At 34.8% G+C, this 19,175-nt stretch overlaps 1 protein-coding gene across 4 annotated transcripts in view; it reads right to left on the reverse strand.

Annotated features, from left to right (window-relative positions):
• Egfr (epidermal growth factor receptor) overlaps positions 1-19,175 on the reverse strand; it is a 380,956-nt gene that overhangs the window by 111,599 nt on the left and 250,182 nt on the right. The window contains exon 1 of one of the 4 annotated variants that reach the window (XM_074119171.1): positions 228-2,204. The exons of the other annotated variants lie outside the window; for them this stretch is intronic. The gene's annotated coding sequence lies outside the window, so the exon portion shown is untranslated. Of the gene's footprint in view, positions 1-227; positions 2,205-19,175 lie in introns of those variants that run through there. 4 annotated transcript variants of the gene reach the window in all.

Consider the following 19,175-nt stretch of genomic DNA (forward strand, 5'->3'; position numbering starts at 1 on the left):
TATCTGGCAGAAATAATAATAAAGAAACTGTTAATATCTTAAAGAACAAAAAAAAAAAAGAGAAAGTCTGACAGATCTTTAATAACAATCTTTTGAATCTTATTCAAATATAGTTTACTCTAAAGCAGAGCATGATGTCAAATATGAACTTGGGAACATACATTTTGTTTTTACAGTAAAACAGATAATTTTTTTGAAAGTCAGGAGGAACTAAAAAGGTTTCCTACCTTAACTTTATTTTCCCAAAAGGAGCAATTAGTTGAGCGCAGTTATCCAGAGTCCTCGGGGGAAAGAAAAGATCTCAGTTAAATTAAATTATAAATTATAATAACAATCGCCAAAAAAAAAAAATCGCACTGGATTTTACTATAACAAAAACAAAAAAAAAATAATAATTAGACGGCAATATTATCGCGGACCCAACACCATCGAGAGTTGGTTTACAACTAAATCAAGTGGGGAAACATTAGATGCTTGGCTCGCTCAGGTGTGCGCGCGTGTGTGTATGGAGGTCCAGGTAAGCAAGTTTAAGTGGGGAAGGTAATATCTACCACCTCCCTTCTTCTATATGGCCAACACATACACTATACACAATATGGCCGCAAAGCGATTGCTGCTAGGATTGCCTCTAATACTTTGGGGAGTAATCGAGTCTCTCTTGATTCTTCTTCAGCGCTACTCGCGCCCATTTTCATATGTTCTCTACACGTTACAATAACACTGCTGGCACAGTTTCAGTCCGCACTATATCATTAATTATTCATGATGTCCGCATATTGATAGCTGGTCTTTTTTTTTTTTTTATTTATTTATTCATTTTTGTTGTTGTTGATTTATTTGTCTAATGAAAACGATAGATTTGGTCAACAACCCCTTACTTATTTATAACAAACTCATTTTTCGTAAACATTGTCTCCAGCTTTAAAAGATCTTATAATAATTTTTTTTTTTTTGCTTTTATTGTGCTACAATCAGCGCGTTAGCGCTATAAGTAACAATGATAACAGTGAACAGTAGAAGTAAATGAGTGGAGCAGTTACCCCAGTGGTAACACACTACAAAACATTATATGGTTAGTCACTCTCTTCACTTGAGAGGAGAACACGAGGCCACTGTCTTTTAAGACGTCTTGTCTGGGTTATCAGGAAAAGTACTTGAAGAATGATTTTGAGCTATAGGATTCACATGAGACTGCAGGTTGAAGTGGAGTTTTCTGTATCGTTTTTTAGCAACTTGGGTGACAAAAGGAATGTTAAGGTCAGTGGGTATAGTCAGGTTAGAGACATAAAATGGAGCGTTTACAATAGTTCGAAGTATTTTAAATTGTAGAGATTGGATCCTTTGGAGATTGGAGCGTTTGGTTGAACCCCAACAGCTCTATTCCATACGCCCAGATGGGTTTAAAAATGGAAGTATAGATCAGTCTTTTGTTGTCCAGAGGGAGTTTTGATCTATCGTCTAAGAGTCTTTTAAGTAGTCGATAGCACCTGTTTAGTTCTGTTTTTTTTAATCAAGTGTGGGGGTTCCAAGAAAGTCTTCGGTCTAAGTAAAGCCCAAGGTAGCGGGCAACGTTCACTACTGGTAGAGGTGTTAGGTTATAGATGACTGGAGGAAGAGTAATGCGACGAAGAGTGAAGGTGATGTTTTGCGACTTAGTTTCATTAAGTTTAATAGACCCATCTCTTGAACCACTGTTCTAATGAGGAGAGATGTGACTGCAGATTTCTGTGAGTTATTACAGGATCATGATTAGTAGACAGTAAGGCGGTGTCGTCTGCTTATAATAAATTAGGAAATTTTTTGGTGTTTTATACAACAATAATTGTTATTTAATTGACTTGCGCAAGATCATGGGAATCCTAAATATGAGAATTACCTTCTTAACTATAAGAAAACGTTGGAATTATTCAGACGTACTTCGCTAACTTTAGTTGAAGGTATTAGGAAAAACCAAGAATTACTTTCCTCGGTTTATGGTTTTCTCTCCCTGGTAAAGTTTTCCAAATTTGACATTCACCCTTTTTGGAGAAGTAACCAACATATTTTGTCATATATTCAGTGGTATTAAATCGAGTTTCTCCAATCAAACCATATATAAATCTACCTGGTGTTAGTCTGGGTACTTCTATTGTCTATTCTTCAATGCACCCACCAACTTTGTGAGATTGAAGGTAATTCCTTTGTGAGTTGTTTTCACTCCATTGTATTATCTTCTACAATTCTACCTGACCGACCGCTGACTCAAATTGAGATGCAGTTTTGAAGTTTGCCATTGAATTTTAAAAACGTTAAAAAAATCAATTTACCACGAAAAAACATATTACCCTCAAAAGTGAAAAGAACATATTTGAATTTGATTGGTGAGATGTAAAAAGAAGAAGAGGTTGGCATCAAGAATGACGTCGAAGAAGGCAGACCAGTGAGAAAGCAGAGAGGTTGTTGAAGAGTCAGGCTCAGACAAACAACACTTGAAGATGGAAAAGTTTATTAGGTGCATGAACTAAAATTACAATATGATACAATTTACAAATCAAGAAAGTTCATGACACTAACAATATGCTCAGTACATATGTCTAATTACGGCGGAGACATCTCTAGTAAGCAGAATGTTTGGCCACAATGACGATCAGCAGTTATTTAATCAAGAATAATACATAGCCTGAAAAGGAATCTTGAATGCAATAACAAGCGAAATGTTTGCCATTAAAAGTAAACAATACAACATACATTGGAATAAACTGCATTGTTTAATATTATTGAAATTGTTAATTACTTTCATAATTGTTTTATGTTTCAATTACTAGCCAATGAAATTAAAGAAATTGTTCTCCTTTTGATTGTGAATGTTGGTTTTTCATGGCCTTTAAAGCCACTGGTAGCAAATTTTTAATTATACATAGGGTTACCATACGACCCGATTTGGCCGGGACTGTCCCGATTTTAAGCACTTGTCCCAGCGTCCAAGCAGGTTGTTAAATGTGTCACGGTTTTTAAAGGTTAAAAAAAAAAAATTAATATTAGTTAAACATAAAGAAATCGTTTGCTTGAGTGTAACATTGGTGCCTTATTATTTTGTAAAACTAATCTAAATTTGAAACATGTAAATTTTATGATTTAATTAGAAATGACGAAAACTTTCTAAAAAAAGTACAATCTTCTGAGAAATACTCTTGTACAAGTAAATAATATACATATATTACTACTATTAATATGTAAGTGCATTTTATTATATTTTTATATTTAATAGCTACATTTTTTGTGATTTTTTACGATATACGTTTAGTTTTGTGACACTCGATAATATTAATAATTTGTATATTCATAAAAGTGTAAGTTATAGTTTATTAACAATGAAAAAAATATAACAAATTATACTATTTATTTATTTTTAACTGACTGTCCCGGTTTGGCGTAAAAAATATATGGTAACCCTAATTATACAGAGCTTCTACTCCCTTTGACACGTTAAAAACCGAAAGAAAATGGCCTTACAATTAGTGTAGAAAATGTTTGACACTTGTAACAGAGAAAGGCGGTTCGGATTTCATCCCTAAGTGACATCAATGTATGATGGAGAATATCCAAATAATATCTTTCCTGAAGAATTCCATAGCTAAGAGGTGAGTAATCAAACATTTGGACGAACTCTGCCAAGTTCTTCATTCTTATCAAAAAGACGGCAGGTTAAAGCACCATTTTCTAAGTTGCACGGTAAGAGAAATCAAAAAGTTAGTCTAAAATTAAAAACATACTCGCGTAAACTAGCCGTGAAAATCAAGCGGGATTAGCGGAGCTGTTAGTATTTAGTATTGGACTCTTGGTATACATTGGATACTTGGTATACAAAAAAGAAAAAAAAAAGTGCACTTTAGTCTTATTAACAATTACTAAATTTTTTTTTTTTTTCATTGTTAATGTTAGTGTGCCTTCTGTCTTTGAATATTATATAAGTTGATTTGTTCTTGAAGTGTTACTTTGCTGACATAAATCACTTGGTTTCAGGTAGTAAGTGCACCTGTCAGAAATGGCGCCATCAGAATACCTGAGAAAAGTTGGTTCAAATGAGTTTACAGTAATCTCCGTTTCTTATTAACAGTTCTTGAACCAATTTTTCTCAAAACGTGAATCCAATAAAAGTGATTTTTGTAAAAAAAGATCATTTTTGAAAATTCCAATTACAATAACTATTGTTTAAAATCATTCAATCGATTAACCGATTTTTACAAACAGAAATAGATGCTAATCGATTAGTGCGCCTCAATACTGTTGATAAAACCGTACAAAATGTTCTTTTAGTATTATTTAGTAAAATGAACGATTTGTCTAAACATGGCGTTACTATTGTGCTTTAGTCACTTAATAATGATTAGCTGTCTTCTCTTTTCTGTAAAGTAATCGCCAAGTTTATAAGGCAGGACTTAACTTCCTACTACCAAATTACGTTTCGTGGATGAGGGTAAAAAAAAAAACCTGTCATAATATTAACATTTTTTCTGACAAATAAAAAGTAGTTAGCAACGAGGACTGGCCTTCAACTTACAAATCCTGCTCACTCACAACACCAAACACTGTATCACTTACGACAGTACAGGTTGATAATTATTAATTTTGACATTGTTAGAGGCCTATCTTATTAACATCGACTACAGCTCCCAGTAGTTTGTCCAGTTGAAGTGGGTGCGAATTCGTGCTACTAAAGTATTGGATTAAAACTTTCAGACAAGGAGTTCTGAGCTGCTTGATTGTCAGTCAAAGTTAGAGCGTCCACGGCAAATGGAAACAAACAGGAAACTTACTGGAGGTAATGCGCATGTGCTTGATTCCTAAAAACTGTAGGACATACTCTCACCGAATTATCAACTCAGCAAAACGCATTTTGGGTTGATGGGTGTCAACATGTTCTTGACAAACCATTCAAGAATTTGCCACTTGCAAAGTGTTTTCCTTAATCCTTAATCATTCCCAGGAAGAAGGCATTATATTCAATAGTTAAGCAATCATCCGATGAATGCTGGTGATGCAGTCCTGACGGGAAGGACAGCATTATTGAGCTCATTTGTAGAATTGGAAGCTGCTGTGAAGAAACTAATCCTAAAGATTCAATGAGTGGAAGATGAATTATATGCTTAGTATTTGAAATTATCTGATTCAAGAAAAGCCCAATCATATAAACACCCTGACAGTTTAAAAAGTTGTAGATTTATATAATTTTTATCACTATATGAGGTACAAAATGAAACCGTAGTGGCCATTTTCGAGGTAACCTTACAGTGCTGAAATAATCTTCTCCTCAGTAAACTGGTATTCTTGGTCAGCCGATTTTCTTCGAATTTGGAAAATCAATCCCAATTATGATTTTTAATAAAATTTCGAAGGTGGTACGACAGCAAAATACACGGAAATTGCAAGCACTTTAGATGAAATCACCACCTTTTCATAAAAGTTCCTTTCATAATCGAATTCCCCTGAATTTTAAATAAGCATTATAGAACATATATCTCCAATTAGCATACTAAGTTTAGAGGAAAAAACCGTTTGAGCCGGTTTTAAGAAATCTTGAAAAACTAAAAAAATTAATTCAGTGTAGCTTCCGGTGGACCGATCTTAATCTGAAATCTTATTGTGGTGACCTATATTAGCCTCTAAGCGAAATAAAAAAGAGTCATTTAACTTCCGGCCATTATTTGTTTTGAGTTCCGGTGAATATGGACCGACAGACTGGCGCCACAATACCCCCCACCTTCATACAAAAAACTTTTTTTGTCTCGGAGGACTTCAAAACGGATATTTCCGATGATAACTCAAAATCGAAAATCTGCACGATTACAGTACTCCCTCTTGCTAGAGAAAGAGAAAATAAAATGGAGGCCAATATGGTGTTCCTGCCGCAGAAAAATTTATTCAGATTTAGAGAGGTATCGAAAGAGGTGAAATGGATAGTTTACAAGGCAATATTGAGACCATTTACAAAAAATGAGCAAATGCTGTAAATTTTCCTCTAATTTTTTGACTCATTAAAAGTAGAAAATAGTAAAGCATAAGGAATAACGAAGATTTAGGCAATAGTACAGGATTAGGTGGGATGAGATGACTGTGGCGCATTTGAAGAAGGAGTCCCAAAGAAATTTGCTGGAAGTTCACTCGGAAGTAGCAAAGAAGAAAGGATGAACGAGCCAAGTGTTGCTCTAAATCAGCGTTTCCCAACCTTTTTTGGCTCGCGTACCACTTGGTAGTACATCATGCTGAATTGTACCATTTCGTAAAAATGAATGTATTTCGTGAAATTTGTTATTCCGAGTCTGTTATTTTATTATTATTTGTATGGAGATACAATGTGTCTGCTACAAAGGTGTTCGAGTTCATGTTCACGTTATAAACTTCAAATGCGCCACAGTCATCTCATCCCACCTAATCCTGTACTATTGCCTAAATCTTCGTTATTCCTTATGCTTTACTATTTTCCACTTTTAATGAGTCAAAAAATTAGAGGAAAATTTACAGCATTTGCTCATTTTTTGTAAATGGTCTCAATATTGCCTTGTAAACTATCCATTTCACCTCTTTCGATACCTCTCTAAATCTGAATAAATTTTTCTGCGGCAGGAACACCATATTGGCCTCCATTTTATTTTCTCTTTCTCTAGCAAGAGGGAGTACTGTAATCGTGCAGATTTTCGATTTTGAGTTATCATCGGAAATATCCGTTTTGAAGTGTAAAGTGTAAGCATCTTAGTTTTTAACACGTTTTTTTTAAACAATTAAAAATTGCGCACATATTTTTCTCATTAAAATTATTAATTAATTTACAAAGTTCTTCTTTAGGATCATTATATTTGCGCCCAAATCTTCTAAATTAATTTCTTTTAAGCATTCAATACCTGCAAGTACCAATTAAGTTTATTGTTGCTTGGATAGAGCCTACTCGTTACAATCAGTCTCTTAAGCAGATTTTTACATAGTTATCATTTAAGTTCTGTCACATGATAATTCTATTAAATTTTCTTTATCATTTATCGATAATGATGTAGCTTTTCCTAAATTTTCTTTATAGAAGGGGTTTGAAATCCAATTATCATTTGTGTTTTCGGGTTTTGGAAAATACTCCATGAAAGACAATTTTAATCCTGTTAAATGTGCTATTATATTTTCTCGTATATCTTGAGACAGACTAACCTTATTATGTACATATTAACAACATTATTGTATAATATTATTAATTATAAAATTTTTATGTATGAATATATAGTTTTCGTGACCACAAATTGTTAAACTTAGGATGGAAGATTTGCGAGGTTTTATTTGACCGATTCCTTGCAAATCTTCCATCCTATTTTTATGTATTATAGGAAAAAACGTTTCTATGATATTTTTATGCTTTAATTTTTTTTTAAATTTACTATGTCCGCCATTATTGATTATTTTTCGTGTACCACCAACCAGCAACTCGCGTACCACCAACCAGCAACTCGCGTACCACCAACCAGCAACTCGCGTACCACCAACCAGCAACTCGCGTACCACCAACCAGCAACTCGCTTACCACCAGTGGTACGCGTACCACAAGTTGGGAAACGCTGCTCTAGATGATGGCGAAGAGGATATTTATAAGCATAGTCGTAAGAAGATAAAGAAGAATCGCTGTTAAAGACGCGAGAGTGAGAGAGAAGTGGAAGAAAGTAAGGAGACAAAGTCCTTCGAGGACTGTAGAACCATGAAAACAATAGTCACGGCGAAAAACAGAGCAAATGACTGATTTCATTTAAATACTAATGATATTGCCTTTATCCTGCATTGTAAACTCTGACGTATTCTTTTGCTATACGTCCTACATTGCTCTTATTTGGTTGGCAAGGACTTAACTTGGGGTGGAGAATCGGCGGAAGTTGTTCTAGAGCAAATAAGTCAAGTTAATAGACCAAATATGAGTCATTTTTAACACAATTACTCATATTTACACCTACTAATTTGTTAAAAGCGACTCTTGTTAAATCGTTGACATGAAATAAAAAAGTAGAGATATTCATAAATGGTAATCTATTTGTTACACATTGGCATTGTTAGACACTAGAACGCCAGGATGAGCAGAGAATGGTACCTCCTAGGAAGTAGCCATAGTCAAGGTGATGCTGGAAACATCGTCTTGTTCGCCCAGCGGGACCGGTTTAATCGTCCTCTACATGTATCCAGGCTATCATCGTCTCCTCCCCCACCACAGCGCACATATTGCCCATAATAAAGGAGTAAGGCAAGGCCTTATTCCAATCTGTGGCCCAACACCTTTCTGCTGTGTTCAAGCTATGCCATAACAAAACATTATGCTAATTTCCCAATTCTCCTTCTATATAATTTCCCGACTACACCTTACAGTTATTTATTATTTCTTTTATGCTACCATATGTAATAAAGTTTGTTTACGACAAATTATTAAAAGCAATTATTAAACTATTATTTGATTGGGCCGCTTTCAACTTTTATTGATTTTTATTTCTGTTTATTTTTTAGCCTCATCTCACACGTAAAGGGCAAGCTTTATGTGTTTAGCCTACTGTAACATCTTTTTTTAAAAGATACAAAAACAAAATGCTTTAACTGCAATCCTATCTATCTACTTACAAGCTTTTAGTATAATTTTATCGATTAATCGAAACATCTTTCGGCGGATGGTTAGCTGATAAATGGCAGAAACAATATAACAGGTGAAATCCAGCGGACACTTTTGGCCAATAGGTGCGCTTCTATAGACTCAGGCATCAAGTCAAGTCGTCTTATATCCAATGACATGGCGAGAAAAAGGTTTAAAAACATCCCAAAAATGTAAAGGAATACCCAGACAAAAACCAAAGGTGATGAGTTAACATTTTAGCTTAAATTAATAAATATAAATAAAATAATAATAATAAATTTACGATTAAAGCATATTCCTTATTTTTTATATTTCTTTATACTGAAATAAATTAAATAATCTTTGATAAATAAAAAAATAAAAATAAATGATGCGCCATTTTGTTCGCAACAATACATCTAACAGTCTAAAAGTTCAAGGGGATAGAATGGAGATAACGTTAGTAATGGCGGTCCAATTTCGCCATTTATTTGAGGTCAATAAATACTTTTAGAAGATGAAATAAAATAATTAAATATCTACTAATAAACTCATATATTTTATAGTAATTCCATTAATGGAACATGGGTGTAGCTATGTATTTTTACTATACAATGAACAAGAATAATTTTAAATTATTCAAGATCAACGCCTTTTAAATATTTTTGGCAGTAGTTTTATAAATTAAGCAATAACAGAAATCGAATATAAATATTTGAAAATTCGAAAAAGAAGTGAATTAACTATTCGTAAACTTTGGGCAATGGATTTTTTGTTGTTGGTCTTGAAAAACATTTTTGAAAAAATTATTAGTTATTATTTATTATCCATTTGTTTTATTTTTAGGTCAATTTATTTACTTAAAATATTCAATATATACGAATCAATGGTGCCAGTATTCAGTAATCTTCATTTCTAGTTATTTATTCTGCTACTTATATTTATTCCAATCTGAGAAAAAGTGGCCATCAAATAACAACCAAAAAATGCAGCAGTATTGCTATCTTATTCTGGTTTTTATTTTTTAATGCATTCATCTACTACTAGCAGTGTCCCCTTTCCTTTATGAGAGGTACAACTATTTATATGACGATCGTTTATAAAAAAATAAATAGCCCCAATCTCGATTCACAAAACTCCACTCAAATCTACACAATCATTACAACCCTCTGATCCACAACATGTCTACTACAAGCACTCCCTTCAAATCCTCAGCGCAGACTGAAGCGGCGGTGGCCACGCGATCATGTCAACATATAAGGCCAATCTCTTAGGATGGTTGCTGCGTAAGCTTGCCAACGTGGTTTCCATCACTGGATAGTCGTCGTTCTTTCCACTAATGTCTCTGGGTGCTCGTATGTATTTACACCATTTCCCTAATCTTTTTTGCTTGTACATTGATTGGAATTGCAAAATAAATAACCCAATTAAAAAAACAATAGATTAAAATAATTTTTTGTTTGCATTATATCATCATTATGAGAGGGATTAACTTAGTGGTTAGCGTACTGGATTAAGACGCGGAGATCTTGGGTTGGAATCCAGCTGCTTGCCCTTAGATTTTCTTTTACTAGTAGCCTCTTACGATTCATTGTCCGGCAATGGACAGTGCTATCAGCATGTCAGAGAACACTGTCCGGAGATCGGCAGTGCATTGAAAAAAGCTCTGGGCGCCAATAACTTCAGATGTTGACGCGCCTTAAAGTAAAAATTTAAAAAAATAATAAGAAAGGTAATGTGAATGTAGGTTAGGGAGTAATTGCTGGCCTTAGAAAATTATTTTGAATTCTCTACAACTTACATTTATTATTCGCAAAACTTCTGGACCACCAAAACTTCCTAAGTTAGAATGGCCCTGCCAAAAGTACGTCAATTCAATAATATTTTATTTGCAAAACTCAGTGTTGACCGTGTATTCAAGAATGCGCTGGGAGAAAGTTAACTTCAGTCACAGCTTAAATATTTGAAGCTAAAATAATTGAGTACACTTAGGTAGTTAAGAATTCCTGGCACGTCTTTAAGTTGAAATTAAGGACGCACTGTTCCTTTTTGTTTCTTCCGGAGGTGAAGAATGTAGCTTTATCAGTAGAAACATGAACTTTAGTAATACTTTCAGGGATTCCAGAATTGTGCGTGAATCCCAAAAAGTCATGTAAAGAATGCAAGAGAGATGCAATGTTCTATAGAAAAGAAAAGTGCATAATTGGTGCCATGGAGAGTTTGTTAGTAATGGAGGGGGGAGTTGCCCTTTGAAAGGAACTCGGGAAATTTTTGGTTGAAAAATCTTTTAGCAGTAAAGGTAACCAATTAGAAAAAATTAAAATAAAGTACCTAATGTACCTATTTATCACATTAAAACTTTGTAACATCTTTTTAAGCAACGTTTTGTTGTCAGGGTAACCAGAAATGTTCAGAATTTGACATTCCTGTGTTATTTTATGGAATATTTCACTAACAAATCACACTATATCTCACAAATAAAAATATTTAGAAGGAAGCTATCTTTCTGATGGGAAATTACCTGATTTATGTCTTTTATAATGATATAAGTGGCTGGTTTGCTAAGTACAAGAAGCACGCAGTTAAGGTGTTCAACTTATTAAATATTCTAAGTCAATGCACTAAACGATGGCGTTGAAAAGGCCACAAAAAGAACAAGAAAAAAAAACACACAGAGCAGTTACTTTTGTTCTTTTTTCTAAGAGCGACGTCACTCAAGAAGATCATAGAGTTCAAGGATGGAAAGCTCTCTTAAATCACTACTCTTCTTCGTGTTTAAAATAAAGCTACCAATTTGCATTACGCTACATTTATTGTTTGAAAAAGAGATTAGTTGTAAACTAACTTATATAGACAGTTTAAAACTATTTTAATGTACCTACTATCTTTTGTTTTATTTAAGGCGCGTTTTTGTTTTAATTGAACTCTGGCCTCCGGAATCGTTCTCTGTTTACAGTCAACACTGACCATAACCGAACCGCTAAGAGGCCTGTAAGAGGGTCAGGAAGTCTGAACTAAAACTATAGACAGGCTGGATGCGAACCTGGGTATCCCACATGGTAGCCCAATGCTCTAAACCACTCACCTAATTCTTTCCCTAACTTTTCACCATTAAATTTTTAAAAAAATTTAAAAGTTGAAAATTTTATAGGAACCATAGTGCTGGATTTGATCAGCCTTCAGAGGCTGATCCATCAGAGGGCAAAGAGAACTTTTTTTTTGCGTTTCTTTTTGCTACCATCAGCGCGTTGGCGCTATAAGTAACAGTGATAACAGTATCAACAAATAACAGAAGAATACGAGTGGAGAAGTTACCCAGCGGTAGAAGTTACCACTCCAAAACATTAGGCTATTAGTCGCTCTCTTCACTTGAGAGGAGATCACGAGGCCACTGTCTCTTAAGGCGTCTTGTCCGGGTTGTCAGGAAGAGTTCTTGAAGAAAGATTTTTTTAGCTAGAGGATTTATATGAGATTGTAGGTTGAAGTGGAGTTTTCTGTATCTTGTTTTAGCAACTTGTGTGACAAAAGGAATGTTAAGATCAGTGCGTATAGTCAAGTTGGAGACATAAAAAGGAGCGTGTAGAATAGTTCGAAGAATTTTAGATTGTAGAGATTGAATCCTTTGAAGATTGGAGCGTTTGGTTGAACCCCACAGCTCTATTCCATACGCCCAGATGGGTTTCAAAATAGGTGTATAAATTAGTCTTTTGTTGTCCAGAGAGAGTTTTAATCTGTCGTCTAAGAGTTTTTTAAGTAGTCGTTAGCGTCTGTTCAGTTCTGTTCTTTCAAGTCTAGTGTGGGGGTTCGAAGAAATCAAAGAGAACTAACCTTCACTTATTATCTCTTTAGTGTAAACTACAGTGTAGTTTTTGGGAGGAATTTGGGCGTATTAATAAAGATGGCAGTGTCGATCGGAAGATAAATTGCACAATAATAGTTTTTTATGGATATTAGGTACATTTTGTATGTGTGCTTTGCGGGATCGGGCACATGACAGGAGACCATCTTTTTGAGTGCGAAGCCCTGTCCCATTTGACTGCGACTACTGACGAGCTCTCTTCAAGAGCGAAAATATAATGGGCTGCGAGACATCTAATGGCCGTGCGCCAATGATGTATAGCATTAGAAAAAAAAAAAAAAACATTTTGGATCTTACACGATCACTAACAATAACAATGGTCACGTCTGGAGTAGAGATTGAGATTTCTCATCAAAAATATTCTTAAAGAATTCTGCACCAAAGCAAAAAAAAGAAAGGCCGCCTTTCATAGAACCAGGATAAGGAGGAAATTAGTTTTCTATTTTCAGCGAAGAAAGAGAACTCTGGCAGTTAATTATGTCAAGGATTAGCCCATTCAGCTTCCATAACAACTTGCTGAAAAAAAAAAATTAATCTCTGGTTACAAAGAGTGATAGATAAGTACATAAATAGTAATATTCAATACAAGTAGAGGTGAAGAAAGGAGTGCTGAAGAACTTTCTTATGGACTACGGTTTGAAGCGAGAGAGTCGACACCGAAGATAACGAGGAGTTTCTTTGAAGAAGTTGGTAGTGACCAACAGAATTAATGGGTATTACTGAGTCTAGTTTTCACTTTGTCCACTTTACTAAATCTATTGTACCCACAACTAGAGCCGAGAGAGACTCTAACTAAATATTCTTCGGGAAGTTTCGAGTATGAAAAACGTAAACCGGCAGTAAAAGATCTTGAACAATCCTCCCTAAGCAATGTGAAGCAAAAATCACCCAACAGGATTCTATTCCCTCCTTCGCTCTCGGGGAAATTTGAAGCTCACCACCCACATCCGACTCCTAACCTTCCTCAATTTTAAGAAAGGCTTTCTCCGATCAAAGAGAGAACCAAGCTCTCCTGGATAGTTCTAGGTAGAAGGGGGAGCCGGGAATTAATTAAAACTCTTCCTTGCTATCAACACATATTTCCAAATTGATCTTAAATTAAAGGATTATTACATCATTCCTACTGTGGTAATTGCCTAGGTTCACTAGTGTAAAATACCATACATCAGGAAACCGGGAGATTGGTATAAACCACTTCCTCGATTCCCTCAGGAAATCATGTTCCTGGAAATCCACCAGGCTCTCTCTTGAGAACTCCATGGAAGAGATGAGTTCTGATATCTATGCTGATGTCTGGCCAATTAAGTTTTCTAAAATAAGAATTTAACATTCTTGAAAGTTTATTCAAAGTTACAAATTAGGATTTTGAAATGTTTAGTACTATCTAACCATCAGAATCTTGTTTTCCTAGTTAGTTCGAATCACTCAGAAAATTTAACGCAATGTGAGTGAGGAGTTCAGAAAAAAAGTTGATGTTATAAATGTACAGAAAAAGAAATTAAACACTTATGGTAACTAGGTAATAAAAACTACTTGTCTACAAATATCACATTTTACGATTTGCATGCCACAGCTGCTTTTCCCTTGATATCAGGAAGATAAAAAGCTAGTTTAAAAAAAAAAAAATAAAGAAGCGAAGAAGTTGGAATTTAATAAAAGTGAAGACATCATTCGTTAGAAGAATCTAACATAAAAAAAAAAGTAACGTAATATAAGATTTTATTTTACAATTTATTTTTTAACGAGCAACTACAAGAATTTTGAAAGATATAAAATAATGCAATTAACAAAGTTGTCTGAAAAAAGTAATTAGTTTGAAGATATCTTGAGAATATAATTTCTTCTTCTTCTTCAATGTTAATCAAGATATCCACTATTTCTGCAATTTATCAAGTCCCTGGGCTCAAGTGATTGCATTCAACGTAACTTTTAATGATGCAATGTTTATAAAATTCTTTTCATGCTTTTGTTTAAAATTATTCACTGAAAAATGAATTAGTTTAGAGCCCTGAATGCACGAATAATATTAGTTCTCTTACACTTTTCTACCTTTTTCTCTGAATAAATGGTGCGGACATGTTCACAAAATATCCTGAACACTAACATAATCGCAGTGAGAGCTCACTAAGTCCCCGAACTTCGAAATGCCAAACAACCAGTCCATCAATTTAAAGTAATTATCTTAATAATAATTATTTTCAATAGCATTTTAGACGCAGAAGTTAAAGAAAAATCAAGATCTTTGCCCAGTAGTGGTTACGAGAGGTGAACCATTGAGCCCGATTTACCCAGGATATTCCAACACTGACATCACACATTGACAAATTCCCTGGATACACCTGTTTAGAAGAGGAATCTAGAAATATGTTTAGAATTAAAACTGTCCGATTTTGATCGTCAAAAACTGCCCGAATAAGCGTAACGTTGAAAAACACCCAACCTTGACAATTTTTTTCTCTTTTACTATAAAAGATAAAATTCCCAAATTTTCTTTATAATGTAGGGCAAATCCTCCTTTATAATATATAAAAGGAAATTAATTTTTATTCTAGGGTAAAAATAATTCTCTTACCAAAATTTACTTAACCAAATTTTCTTGAATCTGGTATCAAAAAATCGTTAAACAAAATTTATTCCGTAAAAAGGGCATTTCCAAAGCTCAAATTGTCTCAAAATTTGGAATAATAGTTCAATATTGGAATTCCTGTAAATATTACCCAAGTAATGAGATTTAGCAGCTCATTAGGAGGTTTTTATTTTTATTTTTTTTAAAAATGATTTGAAAATTCATCCAGTAAGTGACACGTTCGGCTGAATTTGTTCAAAAGCTCATTACAAGAACTCATGATGACACCGATTCAGAGTATAAAATTTGAACTTTCCAAGATTTAAATTAGTAAAAATTTCACACTCAAGAGACCCAAAATAGATATTTCCTGTAGAAACTCAAAACCCAAAATCTGCTGGATCGTAAATTTACTCTTATTAAACAAAAATCTACTTCCACTCAAAAAAAGTCATATTTAGAAATTGAAGGCTTAAAAAAAATTATTCCTTAAAAAAAAAGTACAAATTTTTTTTAAATTATAGAAATAGAAAAGAAATTTATTATTCTGGGACAATTGTCCCCTAAGAATAAATACAGGAACAAGTAGAGGCCTTAACAGTTTGGCCTGTGATTACACAGAAATTAAATAAATAAATAAGTATTTACAAAAGTGAAAATATAATAAGTGAAAATGAAAGTAAAAATAAAATAATAAAACAGCAGAAATTAAGGAAATAAATTAAAACAATTAGAATTTCGGAGGAAGCTGAATAGAAAGTAGATAACTGAATAGACGGGATTTAAAGATGGATAGGGTAGGAGCATGGCGGACAGATAAAGGCAAGGAGTTCCAGGGAGAGGCAGCACTTATTAGGAAGGACTTGTCAAAGGATGAGGTACAGTGAGAGGGAATATAGAGATCAGATGAGCGAGATCTAGTGTTACGGGAATGGATGGAGGATTGAAACTTAAGGAGTTGAAAAATATAGGAAGGCCTTTGAGACTGGATGACTTGAAAAAGGAAAGAAGCCAAAAAATATTGGCGGCGATAGACAGGAAAAAGCCACTTCACCTCATCGTAGCAGTGCGAAATGCGAGAGTCTCTGGAAATGCTGAAAATAAATCTTATGAAGCAGTTCATGAGGCGCTTAAGCTTAGCTTCAATATCACCAGAAAGACCGCCATACACTAAACAACCATAGTCGAAATGGGGGAATATAAGAGAGGAAACTAGGAGTTGCCGGGTCTTAATTGGAAAAAGGTGACGGGAACTATTAAACTGCTTAAGGATATGGATGGAACGACGAGAGATTTGGGAAACATGGTTTTTCCAGGATAGGTTTTGATCGAAAGTGATACCAAGGTTTTTCACAGAGGAACAATATTTTATTGGGGGAAAGATTAGGAAGAGGAGCCAATGATTTAAGGAGTGGGTTGGAGCCAATAACTATAGCTTTGGTCTTTTCTACATTCAGGGTAAGCTTATTGTTCGTGGCCCATGCTGAGATATTATTGAGGTCTTCTTGAAGTTTAAATACAGCTTCAAACAAATCCGACGGGGAAAAGGATAGGTAAATCTGAAAATCATCAGCATAGAGGTGATACTGGGAATGAGAGATGGAAAGAGGAAGGTCATTGATGTAAATGGAGAAGAGGGTGGGAGATAGGGAAGAACCTTGTGGTACACCACGTGACAAAGGAAGAAGTGAAGAAGGATTACTATCGGGAGCGACAACGAATTGGGAACGATTAGACAGGAAGGATTGGAACCAACGGAGAGTGCTATTGGAAAAAGAGAGGGATTGTAGTTTAGATAGCAGGATATGATGGTCAACGGTATCAAAGGCTTTGGAGAAGTCTAGGAGTATAAGGATGGTGAGTTTTTGGTCGTCAATAGCCGTCTGCAAGTCATGGGTAATTTTCAAGAGTGCAGATTGAGTGGAATAAGAAGGACGAAAGCCAGATTGGAGTGGATTAAGGAGATTGTTTTGTTCGAGGTAATTAGAAAGCTGGTAATTATACTGATCAAAGTTGACGCAATCCTGTTATAAGTAGAGAACCCAAACCAATCAATAAGTCTACAACCAAAATGCTTCAAAATTACTCAGCTCAAAACGTTAGAATCATAATGCAAGAAGGCAATAATATTACTTTTCAAACAGTACTCTAAATTAGTAAAAACCAACATTCTTTATTTTTCCATATTAGATTATATTTTTTTGAAAAAGAATACGAAAACCTTGTTTACTGCTTCTTATTTCAATACGTAACAAGTAGTAAAGTAATCGCCTATTTTTTCAGACGGGGCTTAACGTCCAACTACCAATTAGATGTCTTGGACGGGGGGACGGAAGCTCATACTTTACTATAAACCATTTTTTCTAGCAAATAAAAAGTAGCCATACGCGGGATTCGAACTGGGGATCTCCCACTTTCAAAGCAACGTTCTTGACCACTAGACCAACACGTAACATTTAAATGAACTTCAAAATTAATGAGTTTAGCATTTTTCTGTTAGTTGACGTTAGAATTTGTTTTAAAAAGCAAAGTAAGCACTCTAAAATAAAACTTACTAAAAATTGTAAACAATAAAACCTTGGTCTCAACAACCACTTTTTCAACAAGTCACATTAAGAAATGTCGGATTTTTTTTATATTATTATGTGTTCAAAAAAACTAAGGTGCACAGTACGAAAATAGAGGAAAAACATATTCTATTGGCGAAATAAAAATGTGTAAAATAATCTACAACAACGGTTTAATACTTATTAATGGAATGTTCTTGAAATGCATTTTAGTCTGATTGGTTATTTAATTTTAGTTCAGCTATTTTTTCCTCCCAAAATACAAGTAGGATTGAATGTCTAAAGGTAGAACACGCTAGCGTGCTCAGTGTTTTAACATTTTGCACGATAAGCTAAGAGAATATCGTGACCATGTCAGCAACTCATCATAAAGCTTAAATTGGCCGCAACATTTATAACCAAGATAGTGTCACGTTCCTCCTATAGGTGGTAGAGGTTCTTCTATTTCTCTTGGTTCGTACCAACCCAATCGCCATCAATAATGCTTTGGGTCGAAATAAAAATAAATTCTACCAGAACCAACCATGTGTGGCAATTTCTGGAAGTCCGTGGGCTTCATCCATTATTGGACATTAATATAATCACGTTATTTTAGATCTATAATTAATCCATACTTTCACATAGTTCCCTGTAATTAATAATTATTCAAGTGTAAAAAATATAAAACAAACTAAAAGACAAAATAGGTATAGCGAATACGAGGGTCGTTTGAAAAGTCCGTGCAAAAATAAAAACTACTTAATTTTTTGGGGTAAACCTTTTTTATTTTTCAACAGTCTTCTTTTAGGACTATACACTTCGTCCAACGCTGCTCTAGTTTGTTGATCCCTTCCGAATAATAGGATTTGTCCAAGTCTGAAAAATAGCCATTCTTTTCTGCAATCACCTCTTCGTTTGAATAAAATCTTTTTCCCGCCAGCCATTTCTTCATATTGGGGAACAAATAGTAGTCCGAGGGAGCCAAGTCTGGAGAATAGGGGGGATGTGAAACGAGTTGGAACCCTATTTCCATTAATTTTGCGACCACAACTGCTGAGGTGTGAGCTGGTGCGTTGTCGTGATGGAAAAGGACTTTTTTGTGGGCCAATCGTGGGCATTTTTCTTGCAGCTCGGTTTTCAAACGGTCCAATAACGATGAATAATATGCACCTGTAATAGTTTTACCCTTTTCCAGATAGTCGATGAGGAGTATTCCTTGCGAATCCCAAAAGACGGTCGCCATAATCTTTCCGGCCGAAGGAACGGTCTTCGCCTTTTTTGGCGCAGATTCCCCCTTGGTAACCCATTGTTTAGATTGTTCTTTGGTCTAAGGAGTGTAGTGATGTATCCATGTTTCATCCACAGTGACGAAACGACGCTTATAGTCCTGCGGATTCTTCTGGAACAGCTGCAAACCGTCCTTGCAACACTTCACACGATTTCGTTTTTGGTCAAGCGTGAGCAATCGCGGCACCCATCTTGCGGATAGCTTTGTCATGTCCAAATGTTGATGCAAAATATTATGTACCCGTTCATTCGAGATGCCCACAGCACTAGCAATCTCACGCACCTTCACTCTTCTGTCATCCATCACCATATCAT

The sequence above is a fragment of the Rhodnius prolixus genome, unplaced genomic scaffold (genome assembly GCF_049639745.1).
Source record: "Rhodnius prolixus isolate KJV_2025 unplaced genomic scaffold, Rpr scaffold_2, whole genome shotgun sequence".
In the NCBI taxonomy this organism is placed as follows: Eukaryota; Metazoa; Arthropoda; class Insecta; order Hemiptera; family Reduviidae; genus Rhodnius; species Rhodnius prolixus.